Source organism: Rhinopithecus bieti, unplaced genomic scaffold, assembly GCF_001698545.2.
Source record: "Rhinopithecus bieti isolate Rb0 unplaced genomic scaffold, ASM169854v2 scaffold_9224, whole genome shotgun sequence".
Classification (NCBI taxonomy): domain Eukaryota; kingdom Metazoa; phylum Chordata; class Mammalia; order Primates; family Cercopithecidae; genus Rhinopithecus; species Rhinopithecus bieti.
The window spans coordinates 141,704-163,571 of record NW_016806003.1 but is presented as its reverse complement, the minus strand read 5'-3'; the positions used below and the strand labels follow the sequence as shown (position 1 = coordinate 163,571).

At 34.5% G+C, this 21,868-nt stretch overlaps 1 long non-coding RNA gene across 1 annotated transcript in view; it reads right to left on the bottom strand.

Moving 5' to 3' along the window:
* Positions 1 to 10,840: 10,840 nt before the first annotated feature.
* Positions 10,841 to 21,868, bottom strand: part of LOC108531142 (uncharacterized) — a 37,432-nt gene continuing 26,404 nt past the window's right edge. The window contains exons 2-3 of the long non-coding RNA XR_001886071.1: positions 17,005 to 17,153; positions 10,841 to 11,043 (exon numbers count right to left, since the gene is read on the bottom strand). This is a non-coding gene — a long non-coding RNA (uncharacterized LOC108531142). The remainder of the gene's footprint in view (positions 11,044 to 17,004; positions 17,154 to 21,868) is intronic.

Below are 21,868 nucleotides of genomic sequence, written 5' to 3'. Positions count from 1 at the left end.
AGGGAAATCCTGCATGTTATAGAATACTTAGCAACATCTCTCTGCCTTCTTCCCATTGGATGCCAGTTAGGAGCTGCTGGCCGTGACAATCAAAAATGTCTTCAGACATTGCCAAGTGACCCTAGATGAGCAAAATCTCCCCTGGGTAGGAAACACTGACCTAAATAAACGGATGTACTATATTTATGAGTCAGAAGGCTTAATATGGTTAAGATGTCAATTCTGTAGATCCAATGCATTCCCAATTAAGATCCCAGCAGACTTGTTTGGAAAAATTGAGAAAATAATTCCACACCTCATAAAAATATTTGAAATAATAGAATAACTAAAGCAAATTCAAAAATAACAAAACTGAAGAACTTATACTACATGATTTCACCAGACTTCATGATTTATTACAAGCCTAAGTAATCAAGACAGATTACGGCTGGCACAGAGCTAAACAAATAGATCGATGGGGCAGTACAGAGTCCAAATATAGACCAATAATACATACATGGTTAACTGGTTTTCAACAAAGTGCAAGAAAAATTCAGCAGGGAATTCAACAAATGGTGCTAGAATGACTAAATATTCATATAAAAAATGACATTCAACCCATACATTAAAGTATATACAAAAATTAACTCAAAATGTATCACAGACTCTAAATGTAAAAATCTAAAACTATAGAGTTCATACATGAAAGCATAAGTCTGTAACAAGTTAGGCAAAAATGTATTAGAAGTGATCTCAAAGCAAGATTAATAAAAGAAAAAAATTCAGTTCCTCAAAATTAAGAAATTATCTGCTTCTCCCACAAACTTGGAGAAAGTATTTGCAAACTGTGTATCTGTTAAGGATATGAAGAGTTCTTCAAAACTCAGTAAGAAAATAAGCAACCCAATACAAACAAATGTAAAAGATTTAAACAAATATGTCACTATAGAAGATACATAGATGGCAAATAATATCATTAGACATTAGGGAAATGCTAATTTAAAATAAGAGATATGGTCACACACCCACTAAAATGTCTAAAATGAAAAATCTGACCATACCAAGTAATGACAAGGATGTGGAGAAACTGGAACTCATATACTGATGATGGGAATGTAAAACAGTACAAACTCTATGGAACACTATTGGGCTGTTTCTTCAAAAGTTAAACATATGCCTACCATATAACCCAACTATTCTACTCCTATATATTATTCAAATAAAACATATGTCCATACAAATATTAAATGTTCATAGCAGCTTTATTGGTTATAGTCCAAAACTAGAAGCAACCCAACTGGTGAATGCATAAACAAATTGGGGTATATCCATAAAATGGAACACCACTAAGCAGGAATAAAAGAATAAGTTATTAAAACTTACAACAACATGGAGGAATCGCAAAACAATTATGCTGCATAAAAGAAATCAGACCAAAAAAAGAAGTACATACTGTATGGTTAAATGTATGGATAATGTAAACCTATCTATAATGACAGAAATCTGATCAGTGGTTTTCTGGGGACTGAGTGAAGAGGTAGGAGAGAGGGAGAAAGGAATTACGATGGGTACAAAAAATTTGGGGCAGGTTAAGGACTTATCTTGATTACGATGATAGTTTTATGGGTATGTACACATTTTAAAATTTACCCAGTTGTATACTTTCTATATGCACATTTTATGTTAATTATATCACAATAAAGTTGTTAAAATTAAAACATACCCACAAAAGATTTAGATATGAATGTATATAGCTGCTTTATTCACATCAACCCACAACTTGAAATCACCAGATATTCATCAAAAAGTAAATGTGGTGTATCTATACAATGGAATACTACTCAGCAATGGAAGGAATGAAATGCTGCTATACAGCACATAATGAGACATCTCAAAAACGTTATACTATGCAAATAAAGTTATGAGCAAGTATACACACTGCACAGTTCCATTCATATGAAATTCTAAAACATGTAAAGCTGATCTATAACAATAGAAAGCAGCCCAATGGCTGTCTGGGGCCTTCAGAGTAGGTAGGGTTGGGAGAAGAAAATGGGTAGTTGAGGGCCTGACTGCAAAGAGGCTTGAAAGTGCTTTCCTGAATACTGAAAACTGTATACTCACCATAGGTACATTTAATTGTTCATAAATTATCCCTAAACAAATTTTTTAAAAAACTGATTTGGGATTCATAAAACAGGCCTGAATTCTACTTTAGCTTAGCTTACTACCTCTATTTTCCTTAGCAACTCATTATACTTTCAGCATGTATTATTTCATGTATAAACAATGACAATATCAAGTGCATTTGATGAAGTATGAGATTGCATGCTGAAGTAGATTAACTGAAAACAAGCAAATATTAATATTGTTAAATTGAAATGCCCTTTTACAACACAGTTTTTACATGCTACTTTCTACTTCTGTTTTTTGTTGTTGGTGTTGTTGTTGTTGCTGTTGTTGTTGTTTTGTGAGACAAGGTCTCACTCTGTCTCTGTCACACAGGCTGGAGTGCACTGGCACAATCTTAGCTTATCTCACTACAGCCTCAAACTCCTCAGCTAAAGTGATCCTCCCACCTCAGCCTCCTAAGTAGCTGGGACTACAGGCATGTCCCACCATGCCCAGCTAATTTACTTTTTTTGTATAGATGAGGGTCCCACTATATTGTCCAGGCTGGTCTCAAACTCCTGGCCTCAAGTGATCCTCCCACATTGGCCTTCCCAAGTACTGGGATTACAGGCATGAGCCACCGTGCCATGCCTTTTTCTGCTCTGTTATTATGCTAAGTTGTTTCTTTTCTGAACAAAAAAGTTAAGATATAATGACTTTAAAATATTTATCAAAGCAAACATTTTAAATAAAGGCACAAAAATACAAAGCAAGAAATAAAATGGGTGCATAAACAAAAAATAGTATAACTAAACACTGATATTTTTGTTTTCAAAGTAGTTCTAAAATTTAATGTATGGATTAGCTAGAAACCATATACTTTTAATGGGATTTCTTCACCACTCACATTACTTAGTCCTCACATTCCAAAAAGATCACAAAACTATATAGTGTTTAGTATCAAAATGGCACAGGTACACAAATACTTTTATGACCAAAATAAAGAATACTATGATTTCCTTTTCAGGCATTCAAACAACACATCTGCAACCCATATTCCCACAGACCTGAAAGTCATTACTATTTTTGACAAAATCTTTGGCAGAATACACAATAAATGCTACAATTCTGATATTTCATCTGGAAATAGCCCTTTGAATTCAGAGTCCCTCAAACCACAGGGACACATGGCAATAATATAGGATTTTGGACTGCTGTTTTAAAAAAGAACTCTGGATGTTTATTTTGGCTAACTGGTTTTACTTCATTTTCATATATCTGAGAAATGTCAGTTAAATAATGTGGGAAGGCTGTCTGAAACTTAGAATGGATTTTCCACTAAAAAATAAATAAAACTTATAAAATACAGTAAGATAGAGTAGGATATACCTCACTTTATGTTGTAACATTTCTTAAATTGAAATGACTGAAACCGTTATTTGTAATGCAATACTAAACAAATATCCTTGCAACAAAAACAACAAAGCCTTCTGAATGATGTTTCAATCTTCCCTGAATGTTAAACGCATAGATTGCTACTTGACCCTCAATATCTATCTTCCAGTTTTTACACAGTAATTAAAACTTCTGTGCACATGAAGCAGCTGAAGATTACATTTCACGGATTCCCTTGCAGCTGCTAGGTGAAGCTATGTGACGACATTCTGGCCAATGGGACATAAGCAAAAGGAATGTATCAAATTTGGGAGTGATCATCTTAAAGAAAAGGCACATATTATTTCCTGTCTCTTTAACTGGGTCCTGCTGCCTCAAAGGTGAGCATAATAGTAAAACTAGACAGGTTATCTTGGACTATGAAATAAAAACTACCTGTTAAAAATTACAAAGTAGACTGTTGGGCACACTGACTCATGCCTGTAATCTCGGTGCTTTGGGAGACTAAGGTAGGAGGTTCTTGTGAGCCTAGGTGTCAGAGGTTACAGTGAGCTATGATCACATCACTGTACTCCAGACTAGGCAAAAAAGTGTGACCCTGTCTCAATTTAAAAAAAAAAAAAAAGCCAAGGCAACAAAGAAGCCTGTGTCTCCAAAATCATAAAGCCATCATATTAACTCAGGACTGGCTATTTGGATTTTATATCACTGAAAATAAACCTCTATGCTATTTAAGTAGTAGGGGAAATGAGGGTAAAGAAATAGAAGTAGACTTCACATTAATTCTACTAGAGACTTGTAGCAAATTCTAGTGTTTTAGATATTCACTATATATGTGTGTGTGTGTGTGTGTGTAGATGTATATACATACACATATATATGTATTAAATCATGTTTAATTTTTCTTCAAACCTCAAGGCTTCCTTCACTGGGGAACAACGAAAACACATGAACACAGGGAGGGGAACAATGCATACTGGGGCTGGTCGGGGGTTCCAGGCAAGGGGAGAGCACCAGGAAAAATAGTTAATGCATGCTGGGCTTACTACCCAGGTGATGGGTTGATAAGTACGGCAAACCACCATGGCACATGCCTACCTATGTAACAAACCTACATATCCTGCACATGTATCCCAGAACTTAAAATAAAATTAAATTAATTTTTTTAAGAAAGACATATCCTTATAGCCAAAATGTTTATATATACATACATACACATGCATACATGTGTATATACATATGTATACACATATACATATATGTGTGTATATATACATACATACATATAGATATATATGTAGCTCTACAACATGTTTGCTGAGCTGGAATTAATCTAAGAAATCACTTTAAAATTTTACAGATGAAAAAACAGAATCATGAGGAAGTTAAGGTTAAATGATTACCCCAAGTTTATTCTTATCAAAAAGAATTAAGTATTTTTCTTTGACTCATAAATGAATTTTTTCTAAAGAAACAGAGTGAGATATGAAAGCAAACAAGGAAGATGAATATATTATTCATTAAGATGCACTGTTAGCAGGACAAAGTCTGTATGGCAAAATCAGGATAAATTGTTAAAGGTAGAGGGAAAACAGTGCCCTAAAGCACACAAATGATCTCTTAGGTGAGTGATAGTCCTTGTGCTGAAGAGATGAGGAGTTCCAAATGCTGGCACTACAGTATGCTTTCAACCAGAACAATCTACTGTTAAATGAAGAGCACTAAGGCAGGAAGGGTCACATGGGTTCGCACCCTATGGAGAAAAGAAATTAGTGTGTAACTGTTCACCCGACATTTATTCAAATGAGGATGAAGCTAAAATGAAAGGATCTATGTTATCTATAAAGAAAAGCCAATTAACGCCTAAGGGAAGTTTAGGGAGGATAAGCTCAAAAGCAATCTCATGAAAATTTTGGACCCACTGCTCCTAAAACATGAGTATAAATATTGACAAACAAGTTTAAAATGTAAAATATTTGACTACATTAGAAATTGGTAACTCTGGCTGGGTGCAGTGGCTCATGCCTATAATCCCAACACTTTGGGAGGCTGAGGCAGGCGGATCACTTGAGGTCAGACCAGCCTGGCGCACATGGCACAACCCCGCTTCTACTAAAAATACAAAAATCAGCCAGGCATGGTGACATGCACCTGTAATCTCAGCTACTCAGGAGGCTAAGGCAGGAGAAACACTTGAACCTGGGAGGCCGAGGTTGCAGTGAGCTGAGATTGCACCATTGCACTCCAGCCTGCATGACAGAGCGAGGCTCCATCTCAAAAAAGAGAGAGAGAGAGAGATAAAAATTTGTAATTCTCTCACTCAGACAAACCATAAGATAGTATTTTCAAAATATCAGGTATTTTTGAATACTAAAATAGTGGTTACTTCCTTTTAAGAAAAAAAAAGAAAATTTGTTATAAATATAAATTTCAAACAATTCTTATGTAAGTTAGATATCCAAAATGTTTAAACTGTACAGTGAACACACAATTAGATACACAAAATTTCTTGAACTGATGGCAATAAATGTCTAAAACCCTGACTCTCAGAGGTATGCATCTGGGAGCAACTCTTTGTCACGGGGGAGCAGCCTTACATTAAGAAACAATAGAATTCACAACTTTTTGAGTTGAATTTATATTCATTCTTTTCCTTTCTTCTAAGTTTAGGAGGTCATTTTTGGCAACAATCAGATGTCTGTATCATCAAGAAAAGTATTACAAACTCCTCAATTTTTAGGTCATCCAAGCAAAATTAGCTTCAAAAAAGTATTCTGTCTGCCATGTTTCGTTCCAATTGTCTGCAGATTTTTTTTTTTTTTTTTTGCTAGCAGATGAATTTATGAGATATTGTCACTCTGAAATCAGTTTGCAGAAGCACATCCTGAATATTGAAGATTACCATGACACTTTGGCCAAATGAACTTGTGATCTCTCAGCTGCATCCATCCATAAGGCTGACAACAGCACTGGAAATTTTACCTCATTTAAATATCCAAAATATCTCTCAAGTAAGTCAAGCCATGAACAAACTCCTCCTTATCATACTGTTCTGAGAATAGCCTTTTCTTTCTCATAAACAAATAAATAAATGAATAAATAAAGAGACAGCTATTTAGACTGCAATGTAGTGGTTTAAGACATTCTGTAGGGAACCAGCATACTTTTTGCATTGCTGGTAATCTTTTAGGCTGTTTCCATTTCTTGTGAACACTTCTTGAAAAGGTAGTACCTGTAGTTCAAGATGCTGGCTCTGATAAAGTTGTTTACTTTCAGGGTGGCAAGCAAAAATCTTTCAGGATTATTATGAGTCTTCGATGCTGACAGATGCCAACCCAACTGTAGAAGACATGAATCAAGAGGACTTAAAGCTCTTTCTTCATAGAAGGAGTAAAACCTGATGTATTGCCAGCCATGGCAAGTACTCCATCCAGGCTGATATGGTTTGTCTGTGTCCCCACCCAAATCTCATCTTGTGTTTTTGGTTTTTTTGTTTGTTTGTTTTGAGACAGAGTTTCGCACTTGTCGCCCAGGCTGGAGTGCAGTGGCGTGATCTCAGCTCACTGTAACCTCCACCTTCTGGGTTCAAGCCATTCTCCTGCCTCAGCCTCCCAAGTAGCTGGAATTACAGGCATGCGCCACCATGCCTGACTAATTTTGTATTTTTACTGAGATGGGGTTTCTGCATGTTGGTGGTCTGGAACTCCCAACCTCAGGTCACCCACCCACCTTGGCCACTGAAAGAGCTGGGATTACAGGCATCAGCCACCACGCCCGGCCTAAATCTCATCTTGAATTGTAGCTCCCATAATTCCCACATGTTGTAAGAGAAACATGGTGGGAGGTAATCGAATCATGGGGGTGGGTTTTTCCCATGCTGTTCTCATGAAAGTGAGTAAGTCTCATGAGATCTAAAGGTTTTATAAAGGGGAGTTCACCTGCACATGCTCTCTTGCTTGCCACCATGTAAGACATAACTTTGTTCCTCCTTCTCTTTCTGCCATGATTGTGAGGCCTCTCCAGCTATGTGGAACTGTGAATCATTTAAAACTCTTTCCTTTACAAATTGCCCAGCGTCAGGTATGTCTTTATTAGCAGTGTGAGAACAGACTGTTACAGTACATTGATACCAGTAGACTAGAGTGCTGCTATAAAGATACCCGAAAATGTGAAAGTAACTTTGGAACTGGGTAACAGGCAGAGACTGGAACAGTTTACAGGGTTCAAAAGAAGACAGGAAAATGTGGGAAAGTTTGGAACCTCCTAGAGACTTGGAGAGCTCAGAAGACAGGAAGATGTGGAAAAGTCTGGAATTTCCTACAGAAATGTTGAATGGCTTGGAACAAAATGCTGATACAGACAATGAGTCCAGGCTGAGATGCTCTCAGATGGAGATGAGGAACTTGTTGGGAACTAAAGGTCACTCTTGCTATTTAAAGAGACTAGGGGCATTTTGCCCCTTCCTCAGAGATCTGTGGAACTTTCAACTTGAGAGAAATGATTTAGGGTATCTAGCAGAAGAAATTTGTAAGCAGCAAGGCATTCAAGAGGAAGCAGAGCATAAAAGTTTGGAAAATTTGCAGCCTGACAATGCAACAAAAAAGAAAACCCATATTCTGGGGAAAATTCAAGCCTGCTGCAGAAATTTGCATAAGTAATAAGGAGCCAAATGTTAATCACCACAATAATGGGGGAAATGTCTCCGAGGCATGTCAGAGATGTTCACGGGAGCTCCCCCGATTATAGGCTCCAGAGGCCTAGGTGGAAAAAATGGTTTCCTGGGCCAGGTCCAGGCCCCCGCTGCAGTGTGCAGCCTAGGGACTTCGTTCCCTGCATCCCAGTCACTCCAGCGGTGGCTAAAACAGGCAAAGGTACAGATCAGGCCGTGCTTCAGAAGGTACAAGTCCCAAGTCTTGGCAGCTTCCATGTGGTGTTGAGCCTGCAAGTGCACAGAGGCCAAGAATTGAGGTTTGGGAACCTCTGCCTAGATTTCAGATGATGTATAGAAATGTCTGGATGTCCAGGCAGAAGTTTGCTGCAGGGGCAGGGCCTTCATGAAGAACCTCTGCTAGGGCAGTACGGAAGGGAAACGTGGGATTGGAGTCCCTATACAGAGACCCCACTGGGGCACTGCCTAGTGAAGCTGTAAGATGAGGGCCACTTTCCTGCAGACCCCAGAATGGTAGATCCACCAACAGCTTGCACTGTGCCCCTGGAAAAGCCACAGACATTCAATGCCAGCTCATGAAAGCAGCCAGGAGGGGAGCTGTACCCTGCAAAGCCACAGGGGTAGAACAGCTCATGGTTGTGGGAGTCCACCTCTTGCATCAGCATCACTTGGATGTGAGATATGAGCCAAAGGAGTTCCAATCATTTTGGAACTTTAAGGTTTCATGACTGCCCTATTGGATTTCAAACTTGCATGGGGCCTGTAGTCTCTTTGTTTTGAGTCAATTTCTCCCATTTGAAATGGGTATATTTACCCAATGCCTGTATCCTCATTGTATCTGGGAAGTAACTAACTTGTTTATGATTTTACAAGCTCATAGGTAGAAGGAACTTGCCTTGTCTCAGATGAGACTTTGGACTGTGGACTTCTGAATCAATGCTGAAATGAGTTAAGACTCTGGGGGACTGTTGGGAAAGAATGATTGGTTTTGAAATGTGAGGACGTGAGAGGCTGGGCGGAATGATATGATTTGGCTGTCTCCACCCAAATCTCATCTTGAATTGTAGCTCTCATAATTTCCAAGTGTTATAAGAGGGACCCAGTGGGAGGTAACTGAATCCTGAGCGGGGGTCTTTCCTGTGTTGTTCTCATGATAGTGAATAAGTCTCATGAGATCTAATGATTTTATAAAGGGGAGTTCCCCTGCACATGTTCTCTTGCCTGCCATTACGTAAGACATGACTTTGCTCCTCTTTTGCTTTCCCCCATGATTGTGAGGCCTCCCCAGCCATGTGGAACTGTGAGTCAATTAAATCTTTTTCCTTTATAAATTACCCAGCCTCAGTTATGTCTTTATTAGCAGTGTGAGAACAGATTAATATAAATGCCAACTGTACCAAGCCCCATCTTTTACCATGTCAAAAATATCAAAAGCCTTTCAGCCTTCCAAAATGTACCTCACTAATTTGGAATTTATTATGTATCAATATGTATGAAACAGATAAAAACTAGAAAATGGCTGCACAAAATAATGCTAGTTGTTACATGCAAATGTTTAGTGAATGGGAAATGGCATTGATCCCAATTTGGCAACGATCTGCTTCAAAATATTCGAAGAGTCTGCACTTCTGTAACATATAATATCATCTGATTGAGCTTGGGCCATAGGAAAGAACACTTATGATAAATAACAAAATTGTAGTAGCTAGTTCCAACCTTCTTACTGAACCTACTTTAAATTACCATTTTAAGAAACTCAGCATATTGAAACTTACATAATTTGACAGCTAATTAGAAAATGCTTATTTTAAATATAAATTACTAAGGCTAGTTTCTCTGTATTATTCCCTAAACGATAATATATATTTATAATGATTCCATTTGTTTCTTCAAATGTTTCTCTAATGAAAGAAATCTCTTTATTCTTAATTTAAAAGGTTGTTTTAAAATAATTTTCTAAACTAAGTTGAGCTCTAAAACAAAGTCTCAATAGCTATTTGTTAACTTAATGTAGCAAACATTTCCTTCCCACTCCTTCAGAAATGATAGCTCTCATATATGACTAAAAACCACTGGTTAAAAAAACAAATTCAATATCTATTCAACTTAGGTAAAATATACAAATAATTTGTGCAAGACTTTAATAAATAAACCACCTGCCTTGATCTGAATTGGTGCAGGAACTGAGCAGAATAAGTAGCAGATACTCTTGTCTGCAAAGCTTAGGCTGCAAATTATTTCTATTTTAATATTTTTAAATCTGACAAAATAAATAAAGTATCCTTAATCCTTACTATGTATTTTTAAATTTCAAATACACTCTAATAAAGTAGAAAATAAGTCATAATATTCGATATTCAAAGATATATTTTATTTCTTAAAATCAATATTTCACAAAACATTTCAATAAGACCTGTCATAATGGCTAAAAATTCTGATCCCACCTTTTCCAAGATTATTATTAACTCTGTAATACTTTAAAATTTTCAAGCATTAAAACTAAATATATTTTCCAATAATTATTTTCGTGATTCATTAATATATTTAATGACTTTAGCTTTGAAGTCTCTTCCAATTCGGAAACCAAGTACTTTTCAAGCTTTTGCTTCTGAGGTGTTCTGGGAATAATATAGTAGTTACTTAAATTTAAATATAATCCCTCAATAAGTGCTCTGACATTTTACTATGTAACATTTTGGAAAGTTTTACTTACTGAAACATCTTTCAGGTTTTCTCAAAGAAGAAATAACAAGACTCTTTAGAAAAATTAAATGTGTATACATCAGCTGGTCCTGCTCCTGACACCAATGCTTTTCTCAGTTCATCAACATATTTCCCTTTTTCCATTGCCATGTCATCAGCTTCTTGGGAAATGTCTGATTCAGAAACTATGGGAAATATTAACAAAAGTTTTAAAATTAAAAGTAAACGACTACACATGAGAAAATAATAGTTTATCTGTTAGTACTAATTTATCACATGTAACAGAAATTTAAACAAGTAAAATCAATCCCTATACTACACATTTTAAATCAAATTATTCCTTTTACTGAGCTAGCAATTTTAAGAAATGCATTAATTTAGACTCACAACTCATGTGAAATACATTAAACCCTTGACATTCTTTCTCTGTCCTCAGATGAAACACATTGTAAGTTATTAGAGAAACTTCCACTTTGTGTACCTGCTCTTAGGTCAAAGCCAGATAATTTCCTATAATGAATAATAAGCTCAGTATTTTATAACATCTTCCTTCCTTGCATCAAAGATTCAATAGTCTACAGTGTATTTCTCACTCATATGAGCAGAGTAAAACAAAAGGAAAAGTGGAGCTCATTATTCTCATATCATGTGCCAACAACAGAAAATACGGATGAAAGGAGATGATAAGGAAAGAATGGGAAGGAAACTAAAATGTACTGAGCATCTCCTCTGCAACACATACTATACTAGAGATCTGGCTGCCAATTCTCTTATCTAGGTATTTTTAAAGCTGATGTTTTATCTATCATTGAGATTTTTGTTTCAGTAATCATATTTTCAATTCTAGGTATTATCTTTGTTCCTTTGTCATTATATCCTGTTCTACCCTACCCTTCTTTTAAATATTTAAATAAACGTATTTTAAGATCTCTTTCATTTCTGTATTTATGTGTGGCTCCTGGAGTATAAATTATGTTTCTTCTATCTGTGGAAAAATTCTTGTTTTACTTCTTTTCCTTTCATGCTTTGTAACATTTGAGTACGGCTCGCCTCTAGCCAAAGTGGCAAGTGTTCTGGGAAGAAGTGGTCTTAAATGAAGGTTGCTGGTTTGCCTTTCTGGGGGTCATTACAAGTTTCATCAGTTCGAGACTAGTTTTGAAAGTTAATTTCTCACCTTGATTTTTACACTTGAGGCAAAGTTTTCCATTTTAAACCTCGCATACACACATAACACAGGTTTAGGGTTCTGATTTTTCTTGAGACTTTTATTCACTCGTAGTCCTTAGGGACTGTTCTATTTTTATGCTGCATCCTCAGGACAGAGAGTAGTAGTCTTTTTATAAGATTATTTTATTAACAGTATATTTTTCCAGGTTCCTTTCTTTATACTGAGAGCTCAACTCCAATTCCATAAGAGGTCTGAAGCCTCAACATTCCACTTCACTCAAACATTATACTCACTGTCATCTAGACGTGTATCTAGTTCAGATATTCCATGAATGTACAGGTAAGCTTTAATTCCCATCAATTACTTTGGTTTTGAAATATCTCCTCAAACATGGCATCTGAGGTTTTCCCCTTCTTACACTCAAAAGTAGCAATGGGTCTGCATATTTGTTTGTTTTTAAAATTACAAGATTTAATCTCATATTTGTTGGAATGTGTGTGTGGTTGGATGGTTTCCTGTGTTAATTTAGGCTATCACAGTAATAATAAAAGTCCCATATGGTTGTATAATTTCATACTTATGCATTACACTTATCTATTTTAATTCCTTATAAAACTGAAAAACAGATATTATTTTCATTTTGCAAAAGAGAAAACTGAGGCTCACAGAGATCAAGTAATAGTTTAGGGTGATGTAGTAGGTAACTGGTAAAGCTAGGATTAATACTCATGTCTCTCTGGATGTTTTATTTTGAGGTGAAGCAGAGATATGAAACATTGGATAAATTATTTCCATTCATAATTTTCAAAAACAATATTAGTACAAAAAATTACAGAATATAAGGAAATCATGATTAAAGAATCCCTAAAATGGAAGACACATTTTCATACCTTTGGTGTCTATGCTATCAAGTCTCTGGAAGACCCATGACAGTCAATGAAAAAGGGAGTCTTGAAAGGTACCAACATATTTTATATGATCAATTTTTGATAACAAGTTTTGATAAAAAATACGATCTCACACTTCACACAACGTTGGAACAAGGTAAGAATAAAAATAGCTTATATTCATATTATAACAGCTTTCTAAAACACTTCACTTTTCTCTATGGAAGCAGACACATTTAATATGACATCCTATCAAACCTATTTCAAAGCCCTAGTAGCTCTCTAAAAAAACAAAATAAGAGATAAATGCTTCCTATTTAAAGAAATAATTTCATATTTTGTGTTTGCATTTATGTTAAAAAGTACCTAACTTTAACTCACCAATACCTAGGAAGAACAGTTATTTCCACAGAGAAATAGCAAATAAATTTGCAGATGCCATCTTTAATGCAGTCATAGAAAAACTTGAAGAAAACACAAAGAAAATAGAGAACAACTAGTTTAAAAGCAATCTAGTTAAAAGTATTCTAAATTTCATTAAAATGAAAAGATACCTGTCTGAAAATATGTAATCATTCATTCATTCATTCATTCCAAAAATGCTAGCCTATGGAGCTCAAATTCAAGTGCTAATATCTTAGGTAACATTTTAGATATCTTGTCAGTTATCATCCTAGATATCCTCTTGTTTTCCTCTCCCAATGAATACTGTGCTGATTATGGAATATTTAATTTTTGAAGGAGAAAAAACATATGAAAGGAAATTATATAAAACAGGTATTTGTTCAAAAATGTACTTGAAAATTTCCTATAAAAGTAAATGTGGAAATCTGACTGCCTACATAGGGCTTTAATCCTGAAAAACCAATCTGGTCACCAGTTTTGAATTCCGTGCCAAGAACATCTGGAAAAAGTACAGCTGTAAGCACTCGATGCTCTAAAACTTCAGTGACCAAGAATAAAAGCAATAGAAATAATAAAATTCAGCAAGAATGCATCTGAACCACATAATAAGGCATAAAACATGAGCAGGGCAACATGACCAAAAAACAAGGAACCATTCTCAGACTAGTAGGAGTCAGACTGAGACTCACTTTGACACTGAAAAGCATCACTTTTGCAGTGTTTACAGTTAGATGAAGATGTAAGTGAGGACAGAGGATTTTTTTCCTTCAGATACCTACATATAACTAACCAAAAGCCTGCACACATCCTAAGCTTGTACTGGAGCTCAGAAGACATACAGTCTTACCATATCATTAGGATTCCAGTTGGTATTGCATCATAAACCCATTTCATTGCTTGATTTATTAAAATCCTCTTTCCACTGAGTTCTGTCATTATTTCCATATAGGTCAAAAACTATTAATGCTTAAGATAATTATAAATGGATCTAGTTAGTGGATAATAAAACAATTAGTAAAGTTTAATTTACTCTTTAATAAACTTCAAACTACTCCAGCGATGGGTGATACAAGTTTCCCACTGCCAATAGGAATTCTTATAAAAGTCACAGTCATCAATCATTAACCCACTTTGTGACTTAACCCTGTGATATAACCCCCTGTAATACTGATGTGATCATAGACCACATGATAATTAGATAATTGGACCTCAAAAACATTCACTAGATAAAACATTGCTAATGGAAATCAGTGAGTTTAGTGTGGAGGAGATTAAAAGGAAACTTACATCCTTTTAATTTCACTCAAATGAAAAGAGAAAAAAAGTTGTCCAAATTGAAGGTTGCAGCAATCAAAATGTTGAACAAAAAAAACAGGATGAGGTATAGGAAGGAAATCAATTTCCACGTTTCAATTATTTAATTGTTTCAATGTCCTCAGTGATTTTATTGTCTACATGTAAAGTACCAGATCACATTTACGGAATAAGCCTTAACTAAACATGGGCACGGTGTTATATTATTTGATTTCCTATTTTGTCCCTGATATGTAAACAAGAAAATAGAAATGAATAAAAGCATAAAACACTTGAGAGATTTAAACATTATTAGATATTTTTGAAAATAAAATGACCACATAGTATACTATAAAATTTTCTGTTTTCAAGCTTGTTTGGTACAGGAAGCCAAAATGTTAACAATCTACCAGAGAATACATAAGTTTGATATCACAGTTTGTCACTCTAAATTCCATTAGCTAAAAAATAAATGGTAGAATATACTGCAGTTACGATAAATGTCAACAATAAGTAAATATAAAACTGGAGTTTTCATTCAAAAACATGCTAACTCTAAAATGAACAATTTATTTTCTTTTTTCTCAGACCAGTTTTATATATTTGAGACATCCTTTCATTCTTTCAATCAAAAAAGTATTCATTGAGAACGTATTTCGTAGGTACTGGTCTAGATAATTGCGTAGAGTGTTGACAAACCAACTGTGTCTCTTAGGACGATCAATATAGATCTGTACTGTCTAGTGAAACAATAATTCATGTTAATATTATTAAGAATGATGCCAGCACAATTTGTATGATATAAATGAAATGTTCCATAAATTTAAGATCAACTTACATTTCTGGTTAAATTAAGGGATAAGAGTTAATGAAGTGCTCTTTTTCCCCCTAATACTTAGTGATAAAAAATGTCAAATAACATATTATCATTGATTTTTGTCTTGGTGAATGAGGCTTATGGACTAGATTAGAATTCAGTCTCTTCCTTTGATAATTAAGGCTCCTGAAACACTTTAAGGTCATCTGTCTGACAATAACTTAATATACAGAATATGCCATTGGCCAATTAGAAATATCTAAAGTTATAAATACAGTATTCCTTACATACAAGCAACCACTTCCCCTAGGACTTGCTTCCAAGCTGTGTTGTTAGAACTGCGCTTCTCACCCAGATGACCAGCATTAATCTATTGCCCTGGTCTTTAGCCTTATATATCCTCCACCCTAAAACAAGAAATATTGTCTTCTGAATTGGCATACATAAAATTAAGCTGACCAATCTTCTACTCTTGAACTGCAACCACCAACCTGATTTCTGATTTCTCTTACAGAGAAATGTGTAGCTTAAATAGATATCATAATAAGTACTGCAAATATTACCCCTGAAAATTCTTTATTTTACAGAAATTCCTACATCAACATTACTTGTTCTGTGTCAAAAAAGACAATTTTTTTGAAACTCTGTAAGTATAAATTCAATTTGACTGTGTTGTATAACAGAATTCATGATGCTCAAGAAAGAAACAAAATTTTACAATGTAATTTTAAAGACGATATATAATAATCATGGTAACAAATTCTAGAGAAATATTTCTAAACTTAACAGAAGATATAAATAGTATACAAATTAACATGAAAAAATTATCGTACAGAAAACATTGTTCACAACATAACTCTAGAAAAGACTTTTGCATAATTATAAAAATAGTTCTTTAAATCTTTCAATAAGATACTTTAGAAGAGTATTAAAACTTCCTATATAAGGAAAATATAATTCTAAATACTTTTATTTTATATCCATCATGTTCCATACATGATTTGATGGTCATTAGCATTTTTAAAATACTATCACCAAAGAGTTAAAAAATAAAAAACGTATTTCCTAAAAGCATAGCCAAGATCCTAAATATGGGTGTGAACCTTGCATTACAAATTTTTAGGCTCTGATCCTGTTTTGTTACAAATGTAATACATGTTCATTGGGGAAAACAAATAAATAAATAACCTACCACTACTCCATTGCCCCAAGGCAACACAAACCCATTTACCTAACCAATCTCCTTCCTCTGCCCCAGACTTCTTCCCTGGGATCCTCAGAAAAGATATATTTAGAAAGTACTATTTATATTTTCTATAAAAAGATCATTTTAAAACTCTGAACAAATCCAAGTTACTAAGATTCAAATGGTAACCAGAATTTTCTGGGACACATTCTTGTTTTTCTATTACTATCAATTATAGAAAATGGCATTAAATATTACAAACCTGTATATAAATTTGACAGCAATAGCAAGTAAAATTCGTATCTTACCCAATATCTATTGGAGAAGTATCCCTGAGGACTGAAGAATACCACACTCAAATTTTATTTTAAAACTTTGTTTTAATATTACCTGTCCCAGTCCACGCTGAATGACCATCAGTAAATGTAATAACAAAACCAGATTCCAGTGTTTTCTCCCAAGATACTTGTAGAAAATGAGCTATATTGGGTTCAGAAGCAAGATGAATTCTGCTTATTTTTCTCTCCATTTCTTAATACCTGTAACAGGAGAATACAATTAATGTTTTTAAAAGAAACTGTAACTCAAATAATGATGTTTTTCTGTACTGGCCTCTCAGCTACATAAACACCAAGGAAATAAGAAAATAAGCAGAACCAAAAAACTTTATAATAGGTTCAACCATTAGATTCAACCATTAAATTCAGTAAATAATGTATTCATTCGGTAAATTCATAGTTTTCTTCAATATTAATTCACAATTTTATAGATGACAAAACAGAGGCCCATAAATGGAAAATGATTTCTCCAAGTAATGAAGATAAAAATTATGATCTCCACTGGGCATGGTGGCTCACACCTGTAATCCCAGCACTTTGGGAGGCCAAGGTGGGCGGATTGCCTGAGGTCAGGAGTTCAAGACCAGTCTGGCCAACATGGTGAAATCCCATCTCTACTAAAAAAAAACAGAAAGTTATCATCTCAACAATATGCAGAGTAAATTTTACCATTTCTTTTCCCCAGATTCAACAGGCTCTTTTTCTACCACAAAAGAAATGGTTGCAAGTACTTGTGAGAATGACCTGGAAGTGATCTCACCACTGAAATATTACAGTAATTAGAAAGAATAAAATTGACCAAGTATCTTAGTCTCTGTCCGGAGACACCATGTGGAATGAAAAAGTTGAGTAAGCATAATTCAATGGCGAGGGGGAATCTCAGAACCCAACAGCTGGCAGTATGCAGTCATGCCTTGTCTAAGACAGAGATGCCCAGGCTCAGTGACTGAAACACCCTATCCACTGAGACAGGGGCACTCTGTAATAGAGATGAGTTGCATCAGATTATTACAGCCTGAAGCCCATAAATGTTTTTGCATTTTTTAAGTTTTGTATTTAAGTATTATATATAGACAGAAAAGTACATATATGAAAAATACAGAAGTACAACTCAATGAATTTTACAATTGAACAAATCCATGTAAGTACAACCTAGATCAAGAAGCAGAACATCACTACCCCAAAATTCATTCTCACACTCCCTCCTCTCTAGTCACTGGCCTCTCCAAATAACCACTATCCTATTTTCTAACAGAGATGAGGGCTTTGAATATTTCTGTACTTTATGTAAATATAATCATACAGCATGTTCTATTTTGTGCCTGGCTTCTCTTGCTCAACATTATGTTTGAAAGATTCATCCGTACTATGTGTTACAGTGATAGATGATTTTCAGGGCAGTATAGTAGTCTATTAAATGAGTACAAGACAGGTTATTTATTCATTCTACTAGTGGTAGGCATCTGGGTACTTTCTAGGTTTTGACTATTACAAATAGTGCTGCCAGAAACACTCTAGCAAATATATATGCATTTCTGTTGAGTATATACCTAAAAGTAAAATTGCTGGATCAGAGGATATGGATATATTCAGTTTTGGTACTACACAGCAAATACTTTTCTAAAAGAGTTGTACCAGTTTACAACTGGTGTATGAGAATTCTGATGACTGCACATTCTTCCAAACATTTTCCATGGTTTTCATGTTACCTAAGTTTTTACTTCATACAATAAAGAAAAAAATAAGAATTAGGAGTACACAATGTAATACTGGAAGTTAGAGTTAGAAGGGAGTCAGATCTAAGATCATCATCATTCATTTGTTAAGTACTTTGCAACTGCACAAGAACTTCATTACTTGAACAAACAGAAATCCACATAATATAAAAATTCTAAAAACCTAACCTCACCCTTCCCAAAACAATGATTATCTAAACATTTCCCTCTGTCTTTATCTACAGACACCCATGTTTAAATAAATCTTATAAACAGCTTTTTTCATGGTGGCACAGAGTTTTACGCCTAGCATTCTTAGTGACTAAATAATCCATTAAGTACTATAATTAATGGAAGTATGTTGACATATATGTATCAGCTCTATCTTTACTGGAACCCTATGAATATAGCAACTAACAGGATCCTCATTGTATGAATCAAAAAACAGAGGTAAAGTTTAATATCCAAGATCACACACTAAGTGGTGGTGCAAGGACTCAAATCTACCACCTGCTCTTCTTACCACAGCACTTTGCTTGTGAGTAGGAATGTGGAAGTCTAGTAGATCTGAAGTTAAGAAAAACCAGACTTCTAAAGTTACCAGATAAAGAAACAGGGTTAGACCATGAAAGAGGTATGCTTAGGGAGCTTCTGCCGTGTGACAGGCATTGCCAGATAAGGAACTGCTGTTTTAAGACTACTCTAAAACAAAACTAAGACTTATTTCCAGTTTTCCATCAAATGATAGTTAACCAAGCTTATATTCTGCAATCATATTAGACATGTGGGAAACAAAATAGCCAGTTCTGATCCTGGATTAAGTTACAAGAAAAAAGTTTCCAACTCTGATCTCCTATAACCTACTGCTGACTTCTGGATATGTCTGCCCAGGATTTGAAAAGTCTACACCTGTCCCAAAGAAGTCTTTCCACAAATACTCATCCTTGGATTCATTTAAAATTATTTCAAATCTGTCACCCATGAATTCTACCCATTTTTCCTAGTAATACCAGTAGGGGCCATACAGATTAAGTCTAAATCATCTTACACACAACAGGCCTCTTCTCAAGACTCTATGCTTGCAGTGAAAACAGTTCTTATAAGATGATTTCTGATACCCTCACTAGTTTGATTAATCTCCACAAAACTCTACAGTTAATCTCTGCCATTCAAAGCATAGTTCGCTGAGTCTCAACTAGTACTCTAGTTGTTCTATAAACAATTAAAAAATAGACAAAGACTTACTTCATCCTAAATGGTGCATTTCTATAATTTCAAGGAAATATCATATTCAGTTTTAATTACTGTTTTTAATGATAGTGAGAGTGATGGGGTTGTGTTGAGGGTATTTTGTTGTGTTTTGGCAGCTACATCATTCTAAAACTCCTATTTGAGTTTAATATAAACTAAACCTTGTTTAATTGTTTTCTACATATGTTATTACTAAGTCATTTTACTCTACCCTTTGTAATTTTGTTGCTGTTGTCTGATGTGTTTGCTGGGGTTCAAATTTATGTTTTACATTGGCTTGTTAAGGTTACATTGAATAGTGATTCTGTTCCTGTGACCCAACACGTTTACTATCTCTCTGACTTTGTCATCTAGAAATCTGATAAACCTCTTCTTCTAAGTATTCAAGTCATGCACATAAAATGTTGAGCAGGACAAGCCCAGGCATAGACCTGTATAGTCTGCCATTAGAAACACCCTCGAGAAGACATCAATCATCAACACTACATGGGAACGCCACTTATATTTCTAAGTCACAAGAATATAAGGAGAATCCTTGGCAAAATCTATCTACTCTACCAGTCTATCAATGCTATCTAAAAGAACAACAACAAAAAAAGAAATTACAACTGTTAATTAGTGATCCTACTCTTATTTATAACAATGATAGGTTCTTTTTCTTTTAATCCAAAAGCAATTCTTCTGGTAAATCACTCTAGAATCTTGCCCAGATTGACTTCAAATTTATCAGACTGTAAAATGACACATACTACTTAGTTCAAGCAAATACCTATATTTGTTCTAATACTGTAACACCTGATACTGTAAAATTGATTTTGTGAGTTTCATTAAAAGATGCTTATACTGTAGAAGCTAATAAGCAAAACTAGAGAAATAACATAAAATTATAAAATGCAAAAGAAAACATTATAAAAGTCAGGATCAGGAACAAAGCACAAACTTCCAACATGAAAATATTACAACTATTATTTAATCACATAGCAAGAATCTCTTACTAGATGATCCTTTTAAAAAACATTATAAAGTAATCCTTGTAGCCCCATCAATTAGGCATGTAAAAATTTTAGGTATATTTAAGTTTGTAGGTTTGACATCATAATCATTGAAAAAAATAATTATTTTAAATATTCCATTTAGTCAAAATTTTTTCCTACAAAGAGGTCCTTTGCCTAGATGTACTTAATTCTGAAATGCTTTATCCATTTGTGAATATTTTATTTTAGATCAATTAGTCAATACACTTAACGTGCAGTAAATTATTCACATGCTCTGTAATCTTTAAATTTGAAAATTACTGGAAAATCTGTGTTACTGTTTTGCTATGCTAATCATTGAAAACACATATAGTTCAAGGCTTACAGAATTCTAATTGGCTCAAAACCCACAATGTTGGGGTGGGGTGCATAGGACGGTATAGAAACTACTTGTGGCATAGCATTTTTTGCCTCTATTGTATTTCCATACAAACATACACAGATGCACACATACTTATGCAGATTATTTTTTCTTAAACTTACCTTAAGAACCATGGTTATTGTTACTATTAATATAATTTTTTGAAAGGAAAATACAGCACTTACAATTACTGTGAAATAGCAATTAGTTTCATTGCTTTTTTTAAAACCATATTTGAACCAAGTGACAAATTTCTAATTATAGAGAAAATTTAGTTTAAAATTTAATATTCCAGATACCTGTCAGTAACTCCTACTTTCACAATAATATAAAGGGCTTTCATCTCAATGATGTTAAAAAGACATCTGGGGATCAATTTTAAGAACATCTTTCAATTATTCATGTTTCAAATATTTCCCAATTTTCTAATTCTAGGTATTCATAACAAAAATTATATGATTTTATTTTAAAGATTCTATTTTTTAGTAAACTCAGATTTGAAACTTTGGAGACTACCTGTGAACCATGTTTAAGCAATTAACATATTAATAACCC